The following is a 7,630-nucleotide window of genomic DNA, read 5'->3' as shown; positions in this document are numbered from 1 at the left end:
TTGAATGGACTTGTTAGCACTAACCCCCACACACACTTGGTAGGGCAACTCCCATCTTTTCATATTCTGTGTATTTATACCTCCCTACTGTATGTCCTCACTCCATGCATCTGATGAAGTGGGTTTTAGCCCACAAAAGCGTATGCCCAAATAAATGTTAGTCTCTAAAGTACCACAAGGACTCCTCGTTGTTTTTGCTGATAGACTAACACGGTTACCACTCTGAGAATTGTCCTCAGACTTTGAGTAGGATATCAATGAGCCTTATGTTGATAGCTCTTATTTTCTTCAGAGCTGTGTTGGTTGGATGTTGTTAAAGCACCTGTAACTGCTGTTTTTTCTAGTATTGTCTTCTAAGAAACCTAAGTATACTGGATATGTTTGCTAGAATTATAGCAGTAAATGATGTCTGAACTTGAAGTTAGTGAATGTACTGTAGTGAAAATTAAGACCGTTTCCACAGGTTACCTGAACAGTATACACCTGGATTAAAGTCTGAGCTGGAACATAAAAGCACTTTTCATATCTGCTTTGCAGAAAGTACCTTTCTAAAGATTGTTTCTTAATCATACCAACCATAAGACCTTATTTAATCTACCTTACTTAGTCCATGTATGTTATTGCCATTACTGTGAATAGATATGCAGAACATTTGGCCAATGGAAGTTTAAAAATACAAAATAATTGCTCTTTTAGAAAAATGAATCTAGGAATTTTTTGCCAATCAGATATTCCTTGAATTTCTCCATTATTTGCAAACCCCACAATGAAATTAAAGATATGAAGCGCATCTATACTGTACCTTGCACTTCACTATAAAACATAGTGTTTGGGTTTTTTTAGTCTTTATCCACTCTTATCAGCAAAAACCTTACTAGCTTTACAGCCAATAGTGTTTAAATTTAAAATGTTGTAAACTAAAACTGTTTAAAATACATGTTTAAGTAGACGTTCGGTCTCAGCAAGTACAAGTTCTTAGTATATATTAAAATAAGAAGAGTACCTTTGTGGAAATGTATAACATACAAAATTACATGTCTTGCACGGATGTCCTCTGTTAAAACATCCATACTCAAAACTCTGGATGAGTGCAGAAAACATGTATTTCTAATGCAGTATTGTAGTTAAAACATTATTACACATTCCTTGTGACTAGGGTGCCCAGATGTCCCAATTTTATAGGGACAATCCTGATTTGTGGTCTTTTTCTTATTTACTCCCTACCCCGTCCCAGTTTTTTTCACACTTGCTCTCTGGTTATGTAATCAAGCTTTGAGTAGTTTTGGAAATACCCTACTGGAGAGTTGGAACTAACGCTGCTGCTATCTTAAACAAACAAAAAAAAAAAGTTAGAAATAAGTTCTTATTTCCCCCCCTCACCACAGGATTCAAGACCACATCCTGATAAGATGCATGACTAATTTAATTTTTACAAGTGACTAGTTAATAAATTTCTAAGGCCCCTTTTGTGCTGTGCAATGGCCAGCCCTTAAATTGGTTAAGTATGAACTTGCATACATTATTTCTAGGTTCTACTTACATTAATATAATATTTTCCATTTAGGAGATGGATATACAGAGCAAGAGGTCATTGCTGAGAGGAACAAGGACATGTACTTTCTTTTGGGCATGAAATTAACTGTTCAAAAAGGTTTTTTTGAGTTAAAAGCTGTGTTCAGCTGGTGAGCAGATGTCAAAGTCCAGACTTTAGTTCAATTTAAATCCCTGTTCTGAGAGTTGGATTATTAAAGAAGATTCCCAAACAGGATCATAGTTAATCCACTGTACTTGGTTGCAGTCTTTCCAGAAGGATACGGAGAGAAGTAAATGTTCTTCCTCCTATGGCGTAAGATTCCAAGGCCAGAAGGAACAACTGTAATCATCTAGTCTGACTTCCTGTGTACCATAGTCAATGGAACTTCCCTCAAATGATTCCTCATATCTAAGGCTACGTTTTAGTCGAGGGTATTTTTAATAAGAGTCATGGACAGCTTACTAGCAGAAAACAAAAATTAATGGCCCATGACCTGTCCATGATTTGTACTATATACATCTGACTAAATCTTGGGGTGGCCTGGGGGGATGCTGGAGTTTGAGCTACGGGAACTTGGGGGGGAAGGCTTTGGGAGAGGGGACTGGGAGGCTCCCTACCTGGCTCCTTGTGGCTCCCTGGAAGCAGCGACTTGTCCCTCAGCTGCGCGCCCTGCACCAAGCACTAGCTCCGCAGCTCCTTTTGGCCAGGAACCACGGCCAGTGGGACCTGCAGGGGCAGTACCTGCGGGCAGAGGCAGTTCACGGAGGGAGGGACATGTTGCTGCTTCCGGGGAACCCCCCACAAGGTAAGGGTTGCCTAGAGCCCTCACCCCTCCTGTACCCCAACCCCCAGCCCTGAACCCATTCACCTACACAAAGTTTTGCTGCTGCTGGGGAGGAGGGGGAGCTAAGAGGGGAGGATGGTGGCCTGAGACTGCCCCAGCAGCGGTCAGTGGGGCTGGCCCAGAGGCTGCCCAAGCCACACTGGCCCCTGCAGAAGTCACGGAGGTCCCAGAAAGTCATGGAATCTGTGACCTTCATAACAAACTTGCATCCTTACTCATATCTTTTAGAAAAACTTCAATCTTGAGTTAAAAGTTGCCAGTGATGGAGAATCAACCATAACTTTTGGTACATTGTTCCAGTGGTTAAATGTCCTCACTTTTAAAAAATTACACTTTATTCCCAGCCTGAATTTGGCTAGCTTTAACTTTCAGTCATTGGATCATGTTATACTTTTCTCTGATAGATTGAAGAATCCATTATCAAATATTTTCCCCTCTGTAAGTACTTACCCTTCTCTTTGTTAAACCTAATAGATTGAGCTCCTTGACTCTGTCACTATAAGGCAGTGGTTTTCAGACTGGGGTACATGTACCTGTAGGGCTACGTGAGCCCTTGTCAGGGGGAACATGAGAAAAATCCCGCAATGGTGAACAACTCTATTTAGTAAGACTTGGCAATCTAATCATAGGTCTATTATGACCCTCTCAGATTGGAGTATGCAGTAGGACTACATTATTTGGAAAGGGGTACACAGCCTAAAAAGTTTGAAAACCTCTGCTGTAAAGCATATTTTCAAATCCTTTAATTATTCTCATGGTTCTCTGAACCTTATTCTATTTATCAACATCCTTTTTGAATTGGAGACACCAGTACTGGACAGTGTTCAGCTGCAGTTACACCAGTGCCAAATGCAGAGATCTGAGATTCCCTTGTTATACATCGAAGGATTGTATTATCCTTGCTGGCCCCAGTGTTGTACTGGGAGTTCATGTCTAGCTGATTATCTGCTATGACAGCAAAATCTTGGTCACCATTTATTAAAACACATATTGTTTGTTTGTGCCCATCTTACTAAGAAATCAGATCTCTCTATATCAGTGACCTGTTTTCTTCATTATTTACCAATCCGAATTTTTGTGTCATCTGCAAACTTTATAACTGATTTTTATGTTTTCTTCCAGTTCATTGATAAAAATGTTAAAATAGCGTAGGGCCAAGAACTAATCCCTGAGGACCCCAAGAGAAACACCCTCTCAAAGATGATTTCCCATTTACAATGACATTCTGAGACTTATCAGTTAATTAACTTTTAATTCATTTAATGTGCGCTGTGTTAATTGTAGTTTTTTAATCAAAATGTCATTCAGTACCAAGTCAAATGTCTTACAAGAAGGCTAAGTATATTATGTCAATGCTGTTACCTTTATTGACCAAACTTGTAACCTCATAAAAAATCAAGTTAGTTTGAAAGGCTCTATTTTCCATAGACCCATATTGATTGGCATTAATTATATTACCCTCCTTTAATTTTTGATTAATTAAGTCCCATATCAGCCGCTCCAATATTTTGCCCAGGATTGATGTCAAACTGACTGGCCTATAATTACCGAACTCATCCTATTTATTGGTACAACGTTAGCTTTCTTCCAGTCTTCTGGAACTTCTCCACTGTTCCAAGACTTATTGAAAATCTATATTAACAATGTTCTTCATTAACATTAACAATCTGTGCTTCTCAGCCAGCTGTTTTAAAACTCTTGGATATAAGTTATCTGGACCTGCTGAGTTATAAATGTCTAATTTTAGTAGCTGCTCTTTAACATCCTTCTGAGATACTAATGGAATGGAAAGAATATTTTCATATGACACGACTACATCATATTTTCTCCCAGAATAGGGGGAATACAGAACAGAAATATTTATTGAACACTTCTTTTTCTTCATTATTATTATTGATAATTCTACCATTTGCATCTTGTCATGGACCGGTACTATTGTTAGGATTCTTTGTTCATAATGTATGTTTAAAAAATTCCTTATTGTCCTTAACTCTGCTGGTGATAGATTTTTCTTTGTGTCCCTTTGCTTCTCTTACCAATTTTATAAAATTTCTAGCTTCAGTTTTATATTAATTACTATTGACTTCCCCTTTCTTCCATTTGTTATATATTACTATTTATAGCTGCCTTCACTTCTCTAAACCAGGTCAATTTTTTAACTAGCACAGCTTTCTTTCTCAATTGTAAGATAGTGGCTTTCAGGGCATCTAATGAAGTATTCTGAAACAATTCCCAGTCATTCACATTTTTTTGATTAAATTCTTCCATCCAGTTGATTTGGCTCATAATTGTTTTCAGTTTTGTGAAATTGGTCATTTTAAAGTAACAAGTACATACATTACTGCTTTGGACTTTATTCTGTTTGCACATTGTAAATGTGATCAAGTCATGATTACTTGTACTTAATCTACCATTGATTTTTCATTCTGTGATCAGTTCCTCTTTATTTCTCAAGATGAGATCTAAATTAGAATTTCCCTGTGTGGAATGCAAAGCTTTTTCAGTTAGGAAATTGTTGTCTGTAGTAAGAAATTCTGAGGATGTTTTAGGAGTGGAGTATGAGACTTCCAGCACTGTTACTCAAATCAAAGTCCCTTATGATCACATAGCTTGTTTTCCTAAACATTATAGATAGTATTAGAGCCCCTTAAGCACCTAGTATGATTTGGTGGTCTGTAACAGACACTAATACCCCATCTTGTGCTTTCTGTTAGGGCACTGATATGTAAGCATTCAAGATCATTTTCTCCTGAGTTGTCAGCAACTCAGAAAGAGGTAATGCCATTTTTGACATTTTGCTCTGTTGATCCCTCATAACTAGGTTATAACCATTGATTTTAATAGTCCAACCATATGAATCATCCCACCAGGTTTCAGTAAAACCAACTGGATCAAATATGTGCTCATAAAGCAATGCCAACTCCTCTTGATTGTTAAATAGGTGCCATGGCATTGGTGTAGAGGCAATTAAAGAATTTCTTCTTTTCTTGTCCTTTGATTAGTTTTGTTCTCTTGGCATCTTGATTTTTTGCTAAATGAGTGCTCATGTTTTCTCTCTCTTTACTCCTCCCTTTTATTATTATTCACTCCTGAATATACTAGCCAGCCTTCCCCAGAGGAGGTTGGTTCTCCTTCAGTGAGATGGATGCCATCCAAACAGTACAGCTCCTTCTCCTCATAGAAGATGGACCAATGTTGTACAAAACCCAAACCTTCTACGTTCTGCCACCTACCTAGCCTGCAGTTCACTTTCAGAAACTTCTGTGTTCCTTTGCTTGTAGAACAGGAAGGATCTCTGAGGTGATTGCTTGGATATTCTCCTTTAGCATGCTTCTGAGTTCCCTGAAGTTCTCTCTCATCTGTGAGATATCCCATGACACAGCATCATTATTACCACTATGAACTTTCCCCACCGGATCCTTGTCCATTGACTTCAGAAGCCTGTCCAGTCAAGACTGACATCTCATGTCTTGGCTCCAGGAAGACAGAATACTGTCCCGTTGCCTGCCTGTCTTTGCAGAATGTGTTTTTGATTGTTCTGAGTACTAAATGCCCACCAAGGATCATCCGTTTCCCAGAGCAGTTGGAGATCTCTTTTTGTGCCTGCTTGATTTTCTTAAAATTTGGGCTGAGCTGCCATCCACAGGAATGACCCAAACATCTCTCTAGTCTCTCAGGCCAGTTGGATTTTGAGAGAGAGCTTCCACAGTTTCCATACTGAGGACCTGGCATTGGTTGGAAATGTCTGGCTCTGTGGAATTCTTCCTGGCTCTCTTCTCTCTGGTGGCCTTGTCTGTTTCCAGTCATGTAGAATGCTGCCCTTTCCTCTTGCCTCTGGTGGTTATACATTGCCAAGCCTTTTCTCTGACTTACTATCTCTCTCGCTCACTCTGACTTTTTGGTTGCTGTCCTTGAACCTGAGATACAGGTGTTTCTCAAACCTGGCTGTCTAGGAACTCCTCAGCTTCTCTGATTCTCCATAGTGCTTCCACTTGACCTTCCAATCCAAGAATCTTTTCTTCCAGTGCAGCCACCAAATTGCACTTCATGTACAGAAAGCCCCTTCTGGCTTCAGGCATGAAAGAAAACATGGGACATCTGTTGCAGGCTTATTGCTGGTCACCTTGAAATTGCACGTAAAGCTGAACCTGGAAGGAAAGCATCTCACATTCGGTTTTCAAATTACCTACTTTACACTGGACAATACAAATGGCAAATAAAATATTTGTACATGAAATGGATCCCTTTTTTATATATGGTACAACATATAGAGTCTTCGTTAAATATTTTTTCAGTAACATAGATCCCTCTAGCAATCAAATGTGGACTTGCTTGAAGCCAATGGGAATCTTGGCACTGACTTTAATGGGAGCAGGATTGGGCTGTCTGTAGTGCATTATCTAGGAACAATCAGAATTAAGCATGATACGGTAAATCATGTTTCCTGATTTTTTTTCCCATCTACCGTCTCAAGTCAATAAAAATAAAAAGTCTATTGATCAACTCATTACAGATGAACACTGTGCATGGAAAAAATCCATATACTTTCTCCTGTAAAATATTCAGTCTGTTGAAAGGGGCTTTGCTGAAGTTCAAGAAACTCTTTTGAACGCCTTCTAGAAATCTAATAATCAGCCTGTAGGTTGTAGATTAAGGCTGTTACTGTGGTATCTGAGCATTTTACACAGTGAAAATCTTTTATATTACTTATAAAATAAATAAAAAATAAAATTGTAAAATGCTTTGTGTTAGATACTATAAGAACATGGGAAGAGGCAGTCCCTTACCTTCAAGAGCAAAGAAATTTCCATCTGTTCCTTCTCCCCCCGGCCCTGAGAGGTTTTAAGTATAGGGTTGGAAGTGCTCATTAGAATGTTTTATGTAGACTCCAGAAAAGAACTTTATACATCAGATCTGTTACCCTGGACTATGTGTGTCCTCCATTAGGGCAAGGGTCAAGACTCCTGTTTCCTTTATATGTGCTGCTGTAGATTGTTTGCTGGCAGGGGGATATATTTTTCTAATATCTGCATGTGGATCATTTGAGGCAAGTTGCCATAGGTGTTTTTATTAATGGTTTTCAGCTTTAGTCTAACAATGTGGGATTACAGTAGTGGTTCGCAACCTAATTACCATTGTGGACCACATATGTAGCTCTCTATGTGTTATGCTGGCCACATCTACAGAATATGTATGCTATCTGTATGGCCCTGAGGATGTCACATGGGCTGCAGGTGTGTGCTGATTGGGCC

This window comes from Gopherus evgoodei, chromosome 2, assembly GCF_007399415.2.
Source record: "Gopherus evgoodei ecotype Sinaloan lineage chromosome 2, rGopEvg1_v1.p, whole genome shotgun sequence".
Classification (NCBI taxonomy): domain Eukaryota; kingdom Metazoa; phylum Chordata; order Testudines; family Testudinidae; genus Gopherus; species Gopherus evgoodei.
This window is presented reverse-complemented; position numbering follows the sequence as displayed.